The 17,393-nt window shown below is 44.2% G+C and overlaps 1 pseudogene; it reads left to right on the top strand.

Annotated features, from left to right (window-relative positions):
* The first annotated feature begins 13,837 nt into the window (after nt 1-13,837).
* On the top strand, nt 13,838-14,621 carry LOC113261666 (40S ribosomal protein S2-like; annotated as a pseudogene).
* The last annotated feature ends 2,772 nt before the right edge of the window (nt 14,622-17,393 follow it).

The following is a 17,393-nucleotide window of genomic DNA, read 5'->3' as shown; positions in this document are numbered from 1 at the left end:
GAAGAATACAAAATACTAATTCAAAGGGATACACGGACCCCAATGTTTATAGCAGAATTATTTACAATAGCCAAACTATGTAAGCAACCCAAGTGCCCATTAATAGATGTATGGATAAAGAAGATGTGACATGTATACAATAGAATATTACTCAGCCATAAAAAATACTGAAATCTTGCCATTTGCAATGACATGGATGGAGCTAAAGAGTATAATACTAAGAGAACTAAGTTAGAGAAAGACAAAAAATGTATGATTTCACGCATGTGGAATTTAAGAAACAAAACAAATGAGCAAATGGAAAAAAGAGAGAGAGAGACAAACAAACCAAGAAACAGACTGAACTATAGAGAACGCACTGATGGTTCCCAGGGGGTATGGGTGAACTAGGTGATGGGGATTAAGGAAGGCACTTCCTGTGATGAGCACTGGGTGATGTATGGAGTTGTTGAATCATTATATTGTACACATGAAACTAATATTACACTGTATGTCTATTAACTGGAATTAAAAACGTAAAACAAAAAAATTATCACCAATAACCTAATAAAAATCTTGACCTTCCCCCTACCATACCCTCTAATACTTGTTCCTCCCATAGTCTGCCCTGTTTCAGTAAGTGCCAACTTTATCCTTCTATACGCACAAAGGCGGCTTGGAATTATCCTTGGCTCTCTCTTTGACTCACAGCTCACATTCAACCCATCACCAGTTCTTATAAGCTCAATTTTTAAAACATCTGTAGAATCTGACCTCTTTTCAAAACCTTCACTATTACAAAGTCCAAGTCACCATCATAAATTATCATAGAGGCACCTAAATGGTTTCCCTGCTTCTATTCTGGCCTTATACCGTTTACTTTCAAGCAGTTAGAGAGATCCTTTAAAAATATAATACAGATCACTGAACTCCTCTACTCAGCGTCCTGCAAAGTCTCCAGCTATTTGGTTTAGGGTAAAAGCCAAAGTCTTCCCAATGGTTTATGGTCCGCTAAGGTCCTCCAATCTTCTCTCCTACCACACACCGCCTAGCTCACTCTGTTGTCTTTCCCCTTTACTCCTAGAACACTAAAAGTTCCTGCCTCAGGGCCTTTGCATGTCTTGTGCCTATCTTTTGAATGCTCAGTAGCCACAGCTCATTTTCTCATCCTTTTTAGTATTTTGCTCAAATGTTACTTTTTCAGTGGGATGCTCTGTGATCACCACATTTAAAACTCCAACCCCCATTCCAACCATTTCTGGTACTCTTTGTCCCTTTCCTACTCTATAGCTCACATCTCATATGACATTCTGAATCTGTTGCTTATTTATTCATTTAATATCTTCATACCCTAGCCCTGCCACCAACCATTTAAGCTCCACGAGGGAAGAAATCTATTCCTGTTGTGTTCACTTTTATATCCTTAGCCCTAGTACAGTGCCTGTCAGAAAACTAGGGTAGAATGGATCTTGAATTGTATCTGAGGGATTTCATTTCTTAATTTGATTCCACAACAGTGTACTGAAAAGTAGCTGTGGATGGCTCTGTACTTGGAGCATTAGGGGAGAAAAAACCCTACCAGACTCTACTCATATGGAAAAACTTTCAAAGAAGAATTGAGGCAAAGTATTAAAAAAGACACACATGGGATCCCTGGGTGGCTCCTTCGGTTAAGCCTCTGACTCTTAATTTTGGCTCAGGCCATGATCTCAGGGTCAGGAGATTGGGCTCCACGTGGGCATGGCTCCACGCTCGGCATAGAGTCTGCTTATCCCTCTCCCTGTTCCTACCCCTGCTCTCTCTCTCTCTCAAATACATAAATAGATAAACTCTCTCTCTCTCTCTCTTTTTAAGGCACATATGTAGGAAAGCTTAAGCTTTTCCAGGTAGTGTGAAACTACCTGGATGTGTGAAACCATGACAAGACTTGAGCAGGACTTGATATGGTGAGACATGAGTTTCAAACGCTTCATCTCCCAGTATGTCCACGATGTGGTGGGGCTAGAAAGGCAGCTTAGAACCTAATGCTTACCGTGTTAGTGCGAAGGCCTGAGGTAAGCGGTAGTGGCCTTAGAAAGGAATGACATGAGAAATCCTGAGTGTGTCGAATAAACGTAAGCTGACACATGATCAGCTACAGAAGGTCAAAGGAGGTGGGGGTCAGATGGTGCTAAAGTTTTTAAGTGTAGATGACCCTTAAAGCATGTTCTAGACGCCTGAGGTACCCGGGCTGGATCCTTCAACACGTCCTCTAGTGCTTTGATGTATTTGTGTATAAGGAGACTTGTGATTATTCCACAGACCCTCAGTCGAGAAAGCCAGCAGTGCCTTAGCTCTAGCTGCTAAAGGAAGTACTTGTGCCCTTACACTAGTAACAGGAGTACAAGGAATACACAGCCCAACCCCAGGGAGACAGGTTTGTGGGGAGCTGAATGGAGCCAAAACCTGGGTAAACAGGCTGAGAAGATCATCTGCTCTTTCTCTCCCTTGAAGTGCTTCGTGGAATGTCATTGCTCAAGCAGCTGCTAAGCCCTAGAATTTGATAAAAGTTTGCATAGCTCTTCAGGAAAGCGAACTGCATGCTGCCTGAATTGAATCCAGCAGTTCTCCAACCTCCAAGGATAGGTCATCATCCTGACCTGTGGGAAAATCAGCCCAAAGAGAATTTGCATATTGTACAATGGGTGAGACAAAGGCAGTCCATAAAAGGTCAAAGTCGAGACACTTTCTGATACCTTCTTTATTTATGCTTCACCTGGGTTTCTTACCCAAACATCTAGAGGTTAATTAAATGCCCTGGCCAGCTCCCCCAAGAAAGAAGGAAAGAAAAAGAGAAAGAGAGAAAGAGAGAAAGAAAGAAAGAAAGAAAGAAAGAAAGAAAAAGAAATAGCAGTGGAATGAAATGGAAAGGAAAGGAAAGGAAGGGAAGGGAAGGGAAGGGAAGGGAAGGGAAGGGAAGGGAAGGGAAGGGAAGGGAAAGGAAAGGAAAGGGAAGGAATGGGAAGGAAAGGAAAGGAAAGGAAAGGGAAGGAATGGGAAGGAATGGGAAGGAAAGGAAAGGAAAGGAAAGGAAAGGAAGGGAAGGGAAGGGAAGGGAAGGGAAGGGAAGGGAAGGGAAGGGAAAGGAAAGGAAAGGAAAGGAAAGGAAAGGAAAGGAAAGGAAGGGAAAGGGAAGGGAAGGGAAGGGAAGGGAAGGGAAGGGAAGGGAAGGGAAGGGAAGGGAAGGGAAGGGAAAGGAAAGGAAAGGGAAGGGAAAGGAAGGGAAAGGAAGGGAAAGGAAGGGAAAGGAAGGGAAGGGAAGGGAAGGGAAGGGAAGGGAAGGGAAAGGAAGGGAAAGGAAAGGAAGGGAAAGGAAGGGAAAGGAAGGGAAAGGAAGGGAAAGGAAGGGAAAGGAAGGGAAAGGAAAGGAAGGGAAAGGAAGGGAAAGGAAAGGAAGGGAAAGGAAGGGAAAGGAAAGGAAAGGAAAGGAATGGGAAGGGAAAGAGAAAGAAAGAAAAAGAAAATCTATGTGATTCAGGGACACAGAATGTCAGCCAACTTTTATACTTACCAGGGTAAAAGATTTATCTGTAGTAGATTATGGAAATACTTCTTTAATAATTTTGTACCTTCTAAACGACTTTCTTTAGGTGTGTTAATTTTTTTAAAAAGATTACCAAAACCAGTAAGCAAAATCTTATTGGAACATAGCCATGCTTATTTGTTTATAAAGGAAACAAAACTTAGTTCAGCCTACAGCTTAATGTTGGATTCATTCTCAGCATGGGCCATGTGTCACTGCCGTGGTCATGGCCGGGTACCCAGAGCGTTTCTGGGTGTTGCCAGATACAGCCATTTCCCACAGGACTCACTTGGCCCCTTTTCCCACTCCTCTGAAACAAATCATCCCCAATTATGCCTTAACTGAATGGAGTATTTGAGCTATTTGAGACAACTTGACTGCATATAGAGCCAAAAGCAAAGAATCTAGTGTCTTTGACTCATCTCCAAATTTTGAAGTCCAATAATAAAAGACACTCTGTGATTAAAGGGTTTATTATAGCTTAAGTTTAGTATACTATTTAAAGCCCTAGAGTCCTGTGCTCCCGCTCCTTGCAGCTTATAAAGAGCTGATGCTGTATATTTCCTTGAAGACATTTGATTTTAATACAATACAAAGTATCAGTAAACACAAAAGCCAGAAAGGACCTAAGAGGTTCTATTGCCCATTTTATTTGCATTTTTCAGATGGTGAGACTGAGACACAGAGAGAAAAGGTCATATTTTATAGGACTCTATAACAGGCCTGAAGAGGAGCCTGGAACTGGAATCCAGTTCATTTGATCCAGTGGTTTTGAACTTCACCATGTTTATGATAGAATAATTAAGTGGCACTGTTTATTAAAATAAAATTCAAGTACTAGAATTCATCGTTCCGCCATTTTTCAGAAGAAATGTACCAGAGAATCCGTACCAAAAAGGACCTTTGGAAACATCCTATTCAACTTCCTAGCATTTCAGAAATCCCCTGAGGGGCGCCTGGGTGGCTCAGTCATTAAGTGTCTGCCTTCGGCTCAGGGCGTGATCCCAGAGCCCTGGAATCGAGCCCCACATCAGGCTCCTCCGCTGGGAGCCTGCTTCTTCCTCTCCCACTCCCCCTGCTTGTGCTCCCTCTCGGTGGCTGTCTCTCTCTCCGTCAAATAAATAAAAAAATCTTTAAAAAAAGAAAAGAAAAGAAATCCCCTGAGAGTTCACAGGGAGAGGGTGTATGAGAGTAACACCTGCTGCTCTAACAAAACAAATCCCCAACTTCAGTGACCAAACACAATTAAAGTTTACTACTTGTTCATCTAACAAAACAAGCTGATTGGTGGCAGCCCTTCACAAGGTAACTCAGAGACCCAGGCTCCTTTCATCCGATAGCCCTCACTATTGTAAAGTCATCTATGTGCAGAAGGAGGATGGGGGAAAGAAATAAGTAGAAAAGCCTTCTTCGAGGGCACATATTGCATGGTGCGCTGGGTGTTATACGCAAGTAATGAATCATGGAACTTTACATCAAAAACTAGGGATGTACTGTATGGTGACTAACATAACATAATAAAATAATTATTATACAGAAAAAAAGAAAAGCCTTTTAAATCTTGGTCTTGAGAGAATATACCTTACCTCCTCTCACACTGCATTGGTGAGAACTGTTCCCATGGCCCCCTCTAGTTGCAAGACAGGCTGAGAAATGTAGTCAATGGCTGACACTATGGGAAAAGGAGTACAAATGTTTGGTGAAGCGAAAGGGCTGGGTCTATATTCCTGCACCAGTCAGTCAGTCCCGGACCCCAGGCAATAGCTCGGGCGGGAAGTGGCTTAACCTCCCAGCCATCTGTGATTTAGGCAGTTTCCTTCAGCCAAATGCAAGCCTCTGGGGAATAGCATAGGTGGGAGCCATTGGCAGCCAACCCGGCACTCCAGCCTATAAAGGGGATTTAGCAAGACATCAAAAGCATCTGCTCCAGTCTGTACCCTTTGTACCACTCAGAGCTGATGGATCCTCGTGTTCCTGTCACTCCATCTGGTTGTAGGTCCTTCAAGATTCTGGCTGGTGCCAGTTCTGGGTACTTACAAGAGGAGGGTTTCTGGAACAAACCACAACCCTGACTGTAACAGGGGGAGGGGGTCCTCAGGTTATGATAAATACAATTATGCCCAGGATGAGTTGTTGCTCTTTCCAGCATGAAGGGGGTCTGATATCACCATTTAGCCACCAAGTAGCTGGTTGGTGTTCTCAAGGGGTTGTACTGTCTGGAGAACTCCACTGCTCTTCACTCCTGCTGTGGGATATGCGGCAGCAGCAGTAGCTAGACCAGCTTTGAGGAGAGGTAGCGCGTACTGTTGAACTCAAACATAATCCCCATTGCGGCCACCACGGCTACTCTGTTCGGAAGCCAATTGTGCAAGGGCTGGTGTGGCTGACGATGGAAGCTAGCTGGCATCTGCTGAGTGACGCTTCCTGTCCCCTGGTCGGTCAGTGCCTTGTCTGTAACAGATAGGATCTGGCGGACGTTAACCAATGCTTCTTGCCCACAACCACTAATCCATTCACATGCTTCTCTACACCTACTTCATGATTCTCTAACCTCGTTCTTTGCCAACCCACTACCTGACCAGTCAGGCCATTTGCCACTGCCCATGAATTTGCACATAACCTTTTTGGGGGGCCATTTTCTCTCCACACAAAGTAGATACCCACAGGCGGAATGTGTTCCCACCACCATCTTTGAGCCCAAGTGGGCTGTAGTGTGGTAGCCGCCAGTTCTCAGCCTAAGGATTCGTCCTCCCCCATCAGCTGGCCTTAGGGAGCCCTCAAGAAGCTATGAGCTCAAGGAAAAGTTCATGAAAGAGACGTGAGAGGTATATCACTGGAAGTATTTGTTTGTACAGCTTACTCACAACTCAGGGACCACGTGAGCACAGTCTCAGACATACGGTTTCCGTCTCATGACGGAATGCTGCGGGTGTTCCCAGTCTCACGATGAGGTGTGTCTCAACAAGCCCAGCTCATGGTGGGCAGCTCTAATTGCCTAACTGCTTGATGTCTCAGAGAGTCCCTTCCAAGTCCTAAGAGTGTGTCAGAAGCTCTAGTGTGAATGGTGTATGTTCTCTGCTGCAGATGGCATGGCCTCGCCCAAATACCCTACAAGTCCACCTGGCAACTGTCCCATTGGGGCGTCCTGAATATTTCACACAGCATTTTTATTGACCACAGATTAACCTGCTACCCTAGAAACCTTGGAGTCATATGACCCAAGCAGCAGTGTTCCTGAGACTGTCACCTGGATCCATGACAGAGCCCTTTTCTGCTCTGAGTCTCACTTAAAGTGGTGACCTTCCTCATCCCTCATAAATAGGTCAGAGCAGGCTTTTGCAAATGTGATAAATACTACCTCTGAAATGCTTGCACGCTCTGTGCTTTTTTTAATGGCAGGAAACACAAGGCACAATTACTTGTCCTTTAGCAGAGAAGCGATGTCCTGACATGTCCCAGAACACTGTGCCCCTAAAAATGTTTACATGGTAGCAGTCTCCTTCATCTTTCCGGTATTTTCTTCCACCTTCTGAAGTGCACACGTCTTGCCAGCATCCCAGAGCACTTCCCAGTTCCTCCTTTCCAGGTCCACTTAGATGACATGGATATGGTTGACTAGTGTGAAGTTCTGTGGAATGTCCACACGATCCAGGTCCCTTTGGACTACATTATCATAGAGCAGAGGACGAGTAAAGTAGCCCTGGGGCAAAGTCACGAATATATACTACCATCCCTTCCTTGTGAAAGCCAACTGTTTCTGATTCACCTTTCTGATGGGTCCAGAAAAGAAGTGGTTGCCAGTTACAGCTGCGCGCCACATTCCAAAGGCTCTATTCATCTGTTTTAGTGAGGATACCATGCTCAGTCAAGCCACTTCGGTTGGGGCTCCTAATTGCTTGAGTTTCCAGGAGTCCGTGTCATCTGCCACAATTCATCTAGCTTTTGCAAAGGACAAGCTATCGAATTAAATGGCAATTACGTGGGAACCATTGTCTCTGCATTCCCTAAGTCCTTGAGGACGCTACTAATGCCTACCACTTCCCCTAGGATAGAATATCATTTACACATTATGGCTGTTTATTTGCTTGTTTTTATTTTTAACTTTTTATTTTTAAGTAACTACAGACACAAGAAATCGCGAAAATAGTGCAAGCAGTCCTGTGTACCAAGCTTCCCCTGTTCGCCCAAAACATGTGAAATGCCAGAGACGTTGCACGATTTAACACAGCATCTTACCTGTATTTTGTCCCAGTCACCACAGCTGACGATCTCAGCGAGCGCACCCCTCCAGCAAGTCAGACTAACAGTTCACTGGCTGACAATGATGGGGTTCACACTGCCATCTAGTGGTTGATTTATCCAATCCCGAATTCTAGATCTACTCCCCTTCCCAGGACCACTGCTGCACCAACCGTCTTAAATTATGCTCCCTGTGGACAGAGCCTAAGGTGGGAATTCCTGCTTCAGTGATCTCAAGGAGAGTGAGAGAAGTAGCAGACAGGGACGCCTGGGTGGCTCAGTCTGTTGAACGACCGACTCTTGGTTTTGACTCAGGTCACAGTCTCAGGTTATGGTCTCAGGGTCATAAGAGTGAACCCTGCATCAGGATCCCAGCTCAGTGCGGAGTCTGCTTGAGATTCTCTCCCTCTCTCCCTCTACTCTGCCCCTCCTCCACTCGTGCATGTGCTCTCTAAATAAATAAATATAATCTTTTAAAAAAAGTAGCAGAGAGCAGGGGGTGAAGACTGGCAAATTATACTCCTTAGAAGTCTAGTCTCAGCCTGATTCCATGGGAAGCCCTGAATCATAAGTTGCACCAAAGGGCCACCTGGGGGGCTCAGTCGGTTGAGCGGCTGACTCTTGGTTTCAGCTCCAGTCATGATCGCCGGGTCCTGGGATCAAGCCCTATGTTGGGCTTCACGTTCAGCAGCGAGTCTGCTTCAGAATTCTCCCTCTCCCTCTGCCCCTCCCCACCTCAAATGAATAAATAAATCTTTAAAAATAAATGAATAAATAAATAGCACCGAGAAATTGTCCCACCCAGAGCATAGAAGGCTGCTGTATCTCTTCTTCACTTTGTCTTTGGCCATGGCCCTCCCTTGGGTGGGGGACATAACCTTCAACCGTTGTCCCCAGGACCATCACTGGGTGAGGAGGTTCCCATCAGCCAAGGGCAATGCTCCATAAAAGGACAAAGCCCTAAGCCCTGACACACAGGCGGTTAAGGGGGATGTGGGCAGGGCGCCCAACAGCATCCACTGTACCTCCCTGAGAAGCCGACAGTCCCTTTAAAAACTGAATGATGAGAAGGAGTGAGCCGTGTGCAACTCTTGGGAAGAGCATTCCAGATAGTTCTGAGATGGGGCACACCTTCGCATGTTTGACGTACAGAAACAAGCCCCATGTGGAATGTGAGTGGAATGTGATGACAGAGGGGTGCTAGCAAGACGTGGTGTTTGGGAATCAGCCAGAGCAGCAGGACAAAGGTTTTTACTCTGATGACCACTCTTAAGACACCCTATCTTTAAAGCTTGGAGATAACGTTGTTTTCTAAATAAATAAATAGTTCACTCCAGGAATTACTTTCTTTTTAATAATTGGAGAAACAAGAGCCGGAGTGATTCACCAGGAGGAAATGCGAGTTAGTGACACGGTTAGAAATGCTATTCCTGCTTTCTGAAAAGCTCACACTCACACGCTGGCTCGTAGCCCAGTTCAGAATGCATCAGATCTGAGGTACCGCCCCGTTCATGAATTTTCATAAGGTAACAAAGCAGGTCGGATCTTGACCTTGGGTGCCTTATCTATTCCTTCCTAATTAGGCTAAACTTTAATGAACTGTCTCTGAAAGGGAAAATAGATTAGTCTCAAAGGGCATTCTTAAAATACTTCACCATTAAAAAAAAAAAAAACGCACCTCTTGCTACTTCCTATAACTCCCATTGATTTTTTCCCTCTTTGTATTATCATGTTTTTTAGCTTTATGACTTTTCTTGGAGGTTAGAATGGCCCTCTCTAATAGCGCCTTACTGACCTCATTTATAAAGTAACTACCAAGGGCACCGAACTCTTCCAGAACCTGTCTCTGCACGCACAAGCCTCTCTTGTGCGCTTCATCTGCACCAACATGAACTGTGGAGAGGCCGCTCCCCGTTCTCCATTCGCGTGGCTTTGATTCTAATCCTACATCACCTGGATGTATTTCCAAACAAGGGTCCCCATCTCTTAATCTCCAATCCATCCTTTGAATTATTGACAGATAAATTTTCCTGAAACCCTATTTTGATCATGAACATAACTTTCCATAGTAATCTATTTCAATGCTTCATTTTAGGACTTCAAGTCCTCAATAAGCTGAATCCCTTTTCCTAAGACTCCCTTTTTTTATTTCCCAATAGAAAACTCCTGGTCTGCTCAGAATATTCTCACCATCCCATAAACACAGTGGCTTTTTCTTTCCTCGTTGGCTCTCTTCGTACTTTCCCCACATGTAGAAAGTTCTCTCTGGTTCTTTTCTGCTCACCTCTCACCCATGATTCAAACCTTGCAACTCCTGTAAGCAGAGAGAGTTAGGGGTCCCCAGGAAAAGAAGCTTTCTTGACATAAGAAAAGTCATTTTAGGCCGCCAGCCAATCTTGTGAAAGAATGTAAGACCTGTGACCTTGACTTGAACTCAGTCACTTTAAGATGACTTTTGCCCCAAATCCATGCTGCATTCCCCATTGGGCAAGTTCCTTCATGAATATGTATGTACCCTAAGCTTGAAACTTCCCCGATTTTGTTGTTTGGGGAGACCCTGCTTTGGGAAAGATCTGTGGCATTCTCCTTTACTTGTTGCAACTCAAATCCTTCCTTTTCCTTTTCTTTGGCATGGTTCTATCTTTTGGCTCTACACGCACCGAGAGGCAAACCCAGGTGTGGGTAACAGTCCTGGAATTCGTCCTGATTCCTTTCACTCTGTAAAGCTTATCACTCCTCTGATAGGTAGCACCAGTCAAGGACTGGTCACCTAGCAATCACCTAGGATAAGATGCACATGTAATTGTTTGAGAAACTTAGAACGCGACCATGATCTTTGTCTTCCAATATCAGGAAGGGAAGGAGCCTTACTGTACTTGCAAAGAATTCATTAACTCCCCCAGGAACAGCAAAGGATGCACGAGTTTGTTACCCTGAGCAAAGAAAGGGCAGACTCGTCACAACTCATTGCTGGAGGAATTAAGCATGTCCTATGTGACTCCGCAGCAAGAAGATTCTTGGAAACTTGTGCCCACTGTCCTTGGACTTCACCCCATGTGCTGTTTCCCTTCACTGATTTTGCTCTGGGTAGAAGAACAGGCCATCTCCAAATAAATAACAACCATGAGTATAACTATACACTGTTCTATGAGTCTTCCTAATGAATTACTGAACTTGGAGGTGGTCCTGGGGAACCTCCAACATGCAAGCCAAAGGACAGTTAGTGGAGGAATGGATAAAGACATTGTGGTGCATCCATATGCTGGACTAGGACTCAGCAGTAAAGAGTCATAAACCACCGATGCATGCAACGACTTGGATGGATCTCAACAGGATTACACTTAGAGAAGCCAATGTTAGAGGGTTGCATACTGTAGAATTCTATTAATATGATGTTCATGAAGTGACGAAATTACAATGTCAGGACATGGATCAGTAGTAGTTTTCCAGGGGAAAGGTGCGACTATCATGGGGTAATGTGAGAGAGTTTCTTTGTGGTGATGGAACAGTTCTGCATGCTGATGGTCAGGACGGTTAGCTGATTTCACAGAACGCTATACCCCTCCCTGTCCCTCACAAAAAGGAGTAAGTGTAAAAAGTGGTGAAATCCTAATAAATTCTATATCTCCATACCTGAATAAATAGTTTTAACAAAATCAATTTCCTAGTTTTGAACAATTACTACAGTTACGTAAGATATTATCATTGTGAGAGCTGAGTGAAGAGTGCATGGGAACTCTCTGTACTGTTTTTACAAATTCTTGTGAGTCTGAGATAATGTCAAAATATAAATGCATTAACAGAAGAGAGAGAGAGAGAGAGAGTGTGTGTGTGTGTATTTGCCCAACCTTGCCAGAGGAGACAAGAAGTCTATAGAGAAAAAACAGCATACTTTCTCCTCATGCTGCCAGAGAGCAGAGAGGACTCCCTTTTGTTTAATACCTGTTTATCTTTTGTCCATTTTTAAAATTGAGTTGCTAATTAAGTGTAGCAGAATATGCCATTCCCAAATACGTCACTTTGGCATACAGATTATTTTGAGCTAAAGGCAATTGAGAAGATGTGAATACAGAAAAGCTCTCTGGCTTCCTACCACTTGCCTAAAACAGGAAATCCATTTGGAGAGGTGTCCCCATCTCCCCTATCTATCAGGGGACAGAAGTTAATCATCAGAGACAACTCTACACCCTTACCAGCCCGGAGGAATCTCTATAACAAACCTTGCTTAAATTAGGCTTTATCTACCATTGATTTCTCCACATATTCCCTTCCCCAATGTGCAACTTCTATAAGCTCTAAGTCCTTTTGTTTGTTGATTCTTTTTTTTTTTAAGATTTTATTTATTTATTCGACAGAGATAGAGACAGCCAGCGAGAGAGGGAACACAAGCAGGGGGAGTGGAAGAGGAAGAAGCAGGCTCATAGTGGAGGAGCCTGATGTGGGGCTCGATCCCATAACGCCGGGATCACGCCCTGAGCCAAAGGCAGACGCTTAACCGCTGTGCCACCCAGGCGCCCCTTGTTTGTTGATTCTGTACAAAATTATTATTATTGTTCTTCCGTTAAGATGCTGTAAGATCCAAGTTCTAACCACTGTTTTGAGTTACTCATCACTGGGTACTCCCATTTGTGTACATGAAGCATGTGTTAATAACCTTCTGTTTGTTCTTGCCTTGTTAATTAGTCCTTTGTCAGTCTAATTTACATGGTCCCAGAAGAAGATCCTAGGAAGATATGTGAAAAAAGTTTAAAATTTCCTCCCCTACCCTCATCTTTTTCTTATTGATTCGAAGAAGCTCTTTATATATTCTGAATGGAAGTCTTCAGATTTATGTATTTCATCTTCTACCAATCTGTGACTCTTTTCTTGTCTACTCTCTTAATGGAGTCTTAGGATGAAAATAAGTTTTTAATTTTAATGACGTCCAACATTTCAATCGTTCCTTTATGGTTAGTGCTTTTATACCCAGTTTAAGCAATCTCTGTTCACTCCAAGTTCTTCAAGTCAAAGTTGTCTCTGCCCCAGAATATACTCTCCATGACCATCTTCTGGTCCAGCATCGAAGACTCAGCACTCCATATTTGGTGGTGAAGAATGGCTCTTCTCTCACTGTTTTTAGTACATTCTGTTTTCAAAAGACAGGTCTGAAGTCTTTAGGAAGGGATGGTAATGACCCTCATTAATACACTCTGTAGCACTAACACCCATCCATCAGAATGGGCTCTGATGGTGAAGAGCCTGAACTAGTGATAGCAGAAGCATCATCACTGCTCGTAGGGAGTGAACGCCATTTACCCGTAATCCGGATTCTCTAGGTCTCTATTAGCTGTATGGACGGTGGCTTTGATTACCTTTGGATAAACTATCATGTTGAAGGACAGATTGGCTATAGCTGTCTTCTTGCATAGCAGACCTTTCTAGAAAGATGTTCTTTAGAGTGTGGCCCGCACAATGTAAGCCTCACCTGGAAGCTTGTTAGAAACGCAGATTCATAGGCCCCATCTCAGACCACCTGAATCAGAATCTCTGGATGTGGGGCCCATAAATCTGAGCTTTAATACAATTTCCAGACAATTCTGAGACATGCTAAATTTTAAGAACCACGGCAGCATAAAATTTCTTATAGAAATAAACCAGCAACTTGACATTTGTCCCCCAAATTAAGTATCTAGCACCTAATATATGCTCAAGAAACGTTTGACGAACAAAATCAACAGGGTATGAATAAAAGCAGAAGCCTGAATAACAGACACCAACCACACTTAATCTTCTTGCTATTCATATGTATTCAGTTGCCAACATGTGTTCCCCATTCTCCAGTTATTAAAGCAAAGGTCTCTGAAAAAAGCAAGTCTATTTCACTTGTAATGAATACTTTTTTCTAAGAAATGAATTACAGATTTCAAGTGTGATAATTGGTTGGAATATTTTAAGGTCTTTGTGAGAACAACGCTGTTTTCTGAAATAGAGAATTCACATTTATATTAGGCAAAAAGTCCAGTCCTCAGCTGTGGTCAAAGCTCTTTGTCTTGTGCTTCTTCTCTGAGAGAACACCAAATGGCAGATGACGCTGGTGCTGTGGGGGGCCTGTGGTCAGGGTGTGAGGGCATGGAGCTCGTGGAACCAAGACCGAGGACAGGGGATGGATCCCCGTCACTAAGCTGAGCCGCCTGGTCAAGGACATGAAGATCAAGTCCCTAGAGGAGCTCTATTTCTTCTCCCTGCCCGTCAAGGCATCTGAGATCATTGACTTCTTCCTGGGGGCATCCCTCAAGGATGAGGTTTTGAAGATCACGCCTGTGCAAAGCAGACCCATGCTGGCCAGTGGACCAGGTTCAAGGCATTCGCTGCCATCAGAGACTACAGTGGACACGTCGATCTGGATGTCAAGTGCTCCAAGGAGGTACCCACTCCATCCGTGGGGCCATCATCCTGGCTAAGCTTTCCATCATCCCCATGCCGCAAGGCGTGGGAGAACAAGATCAGTAGGCCCCACACTGTCCCAGGCAAGGTGGCGGGCTGCTGTGGCTCTGTGTTGGTGCGTCCCACCCCTGCCACCCAGAGGCACTGGCACTGTCTCAGCCCCTAGCCCAAGAAGCTACTGATGATGGCCCATATCGACGACCGCTACACCTCGGCCAGGGACACTGCCACCCTGGGCAACATTGCCAAGGCTACTTTGGATGCCATCTCCAAGACCTCCAGCTATCTCTCCCCTGATCTCTGGAAAGAGACAGTGTTCACCAAGTTTCCCTATCAGGGATTCACGGACCGTCTTGTAAAGACCCACACCAGAGTCTCCGTGCAGGGGACGCAGGCTCCAACTGTGGCTACCACATAGTTTTATACAAGAAAAATTAAGTGAACTAAAGCTTGTTTTAAAAACAACAAAGGCTCTTTGTCTTGTGGTTTTGTTTTCTTGCTATTCAAGAGTTAAATTTTCCCCCTATGTAAAGATGGCCTTCTTTTCGGGGCGTCTGGATGGCTGAGTCGGCTAAGTGTCCAACTCTTGATTTCAGCTCAGGTCAGGATCTCAGGGTGGTGAGATTGAGCCCCACATTGAGCCCTCTGTCGGGTTCCAGGCTGGGGGTGGAGCCTGCTTAGGATTCTCTCTCTTCCTCTTCCTCTGTCCTTCCCCCAACTCCCTCTCTTAAAAGAAAAAAAAAAAAGCTTTCTTTTCCTCTATGGTTTAGAAGTCCAGAGTCCACTGTTAACCCAGACAAATCATTTACAATGAAGTTATATCTTTATAATGGAGATGTTGACATAATATTAACTTCTGGCAGTGCCGGAGGCGAAGTTCTATCAAGGACGACTACATATTCTTCCAAGGTCACTTCCCTGGAAGGTAAAATATTGCTTCGCAACAGCCTATTCAAAAGATAATGGTACATACACATGTACAGTTTTATCAAGATTGATTGATTGTCTTAAAAACAGATAGGTAGTCCCTAGACTACCCAACAGCCAAACGCTGCCTGGGCATCCAGTACACGTGTTGACTTAGAGATACAGACCATTCCTTTGCTACAGGTTGTTATGGGAATCTAAGGAAGATGACTGTGAATCCATTACATTTTGGCCCCACCATTAACAAGAAATTTCATAATTTGGAATCTAATGACTAATGAAATGAAGCAGGAAAACTAATATTCCCAAAAAAGGGCAAAATATATTGCACAAAAGCACATAAAGCCCTTTGACCACTGGGGTGGAGGGGGTGGGGGGGCTTAGGGTCAGGTGTGACGCAAGGCCCTCCCAAGATCTGAGGTACCCTTTCCAGGGCCTCCTTAGGTCTCTCACTTCGCCATTCAATAAACATTCACTGGAAGTCTGCTCTGTGCAAAGCACTGAAGTAAAATCAAGGGGAAATACCAGGAGGATTAAGGCACGGTTTCTGTCCTTCAGGACATTTGTACAGGCAGAATAGTAATACAAAGTGCCATGGACGCCCAGAGCAAGGGACGATCACTTCCAACATGAGAGATACGAGAGTGAAGGCTTCATGGACAGAATACAGTTGGCTGGACTTCGAATGGATAGCTCAGTACATGGTTACATTAGACAGGGTAGGGGTGGGGAGAGGCTATATCCAAGACAAAGCACAGGCCATTCCCAGCAACAGTGGAGGGAAGAGACCTCAGAGCAAGGACAGTGAGTGCAAGCATGTGGGGTAGTAGTACGCGGGTCATGGGCAATAAGATAACCACCATTGCTCCTTTCACTGTCCTGGATGCCAGACAGTCTACCGATGAAGATGACAGGGCTTGGATGGTGCTGGTCCTTATATAACATCATGCTCTGGTCTTTGGATCATTAACGGATGTGTTTGTGTGTGTGCGTGTGTGTGTGTGTGGTCAAGTAGACATATCAGAAAGCTTACCATTTCACCCTTTTAAAGTGTATAGGTCCGGGGACATTGAGTACATTCACACTCCTGTGCAGCCATCACCACCATCCAGCTCCAGAACTTTCCATGAATGCTTTTTGAGAAGGAGCATGAAGGAATCACAGAGGGCATTAGCAAAATTGCTCCCGTAGCACCTCGCAGGACCGCCTGAGCTGTCCTCACATACTTATGGGGAAGGTGACAGAGGGGACAGGAACACGTTGGTGCGCTTTTTCCCCAGGATAGAAAGAGGGGATAGCCGTGTCTACACCACTACCCACCTACAAGGACAGATGTGACTGAACGGTTTGGTCGGGGAGGGGAGCAGAAGTCTAAAGTGATTTCTGAGACCCAGAAAACTGAGAATATGGACATATTATTCTTTTATGATATTTGTCAGTATTGGATAATTTCAGGAAGAGGCAAGGCTGGGAGAAAAAAGTAGGCCCAAAAAGAAAAGAGCAGGGAAGATGAGACATTCCTCTGATGAATTTGAGACTCTGGGTGAGACAATTATTTGAATTATGCAGCTTGGAGTAGGAATTCCAGCTTAGCCTGTAAAAGACATTAGAGGCGTGAATTTTTTGGTTTTCTCTGAGGCGAGAATATTTGAAACCAAAATGGCACATGAAGTATGTTCCTCTTCTTGGGGGAAGAAAAAAGAAAAGGAAAATGTTCTTATTCTCATTTTCAGGGAATTTCTATTTCCTGAATTCACTATATTTTTCCTCCCAGAAAAAGCTGCTTTGCAACTAAGTCAGCCATTGTTGCTAAAATTTAACTGGCAATCTAACCCATGTGCCCATTCACAGGCCTAAAAAAAATACATATGAGGTATTTAGTGTCATGCTAAGGACTTTACAAGTAATCTAATAGACTATTTTCAACAACCCTCTGAACTAGCTATCCTAGCCCCATTTTCCAGATGGGAAAGTGAATGACAGGCGATCGAGACGTGGATCTTGCTTCAAGCCACACGGTAAGTAGCAAAGTCAGAATATAGCCCAAGTCCACCTAACTATAAAGCCCATACTCTCTAAAGCACTTCCCTGATGGTTTTTAATTTGTCCCTAGAAAACATATGTTTTCCTGTTTAAATGCATACTCCCTTGTTTTCTCTTTTTCTACTTTCAATTTTTTACATATCAGATAAAATTCCTCTGTGACTCTGTGAAGTGCTAGGTATTAATGGGTTTAGTCCTCAGGGCTCAAGTTCCCCTTTGT

The sequence above is a fragment of the Ursus arctos genome, unplaced genomic scaffold (genome assembly GCF_023065955.2).
Source record: "Ursus arctos isolate Adak ecotype North America unplaced genomic scaffold, UrsArc2.0 scaffold_5, whole genome shotgun sequence".
Taxonomy (NCBI): domain Eukaryota; kingdom Metazoa; phylum Chordata; class Mammalia; order Carnivora; family Ursidae; genus Ursus; species Ursus arctos.
The sequence above is the reverse complement of the archived record's forward strand: the minus strand, read 5'-3'. Positions and strand labels throughout refer to the sequence as shown.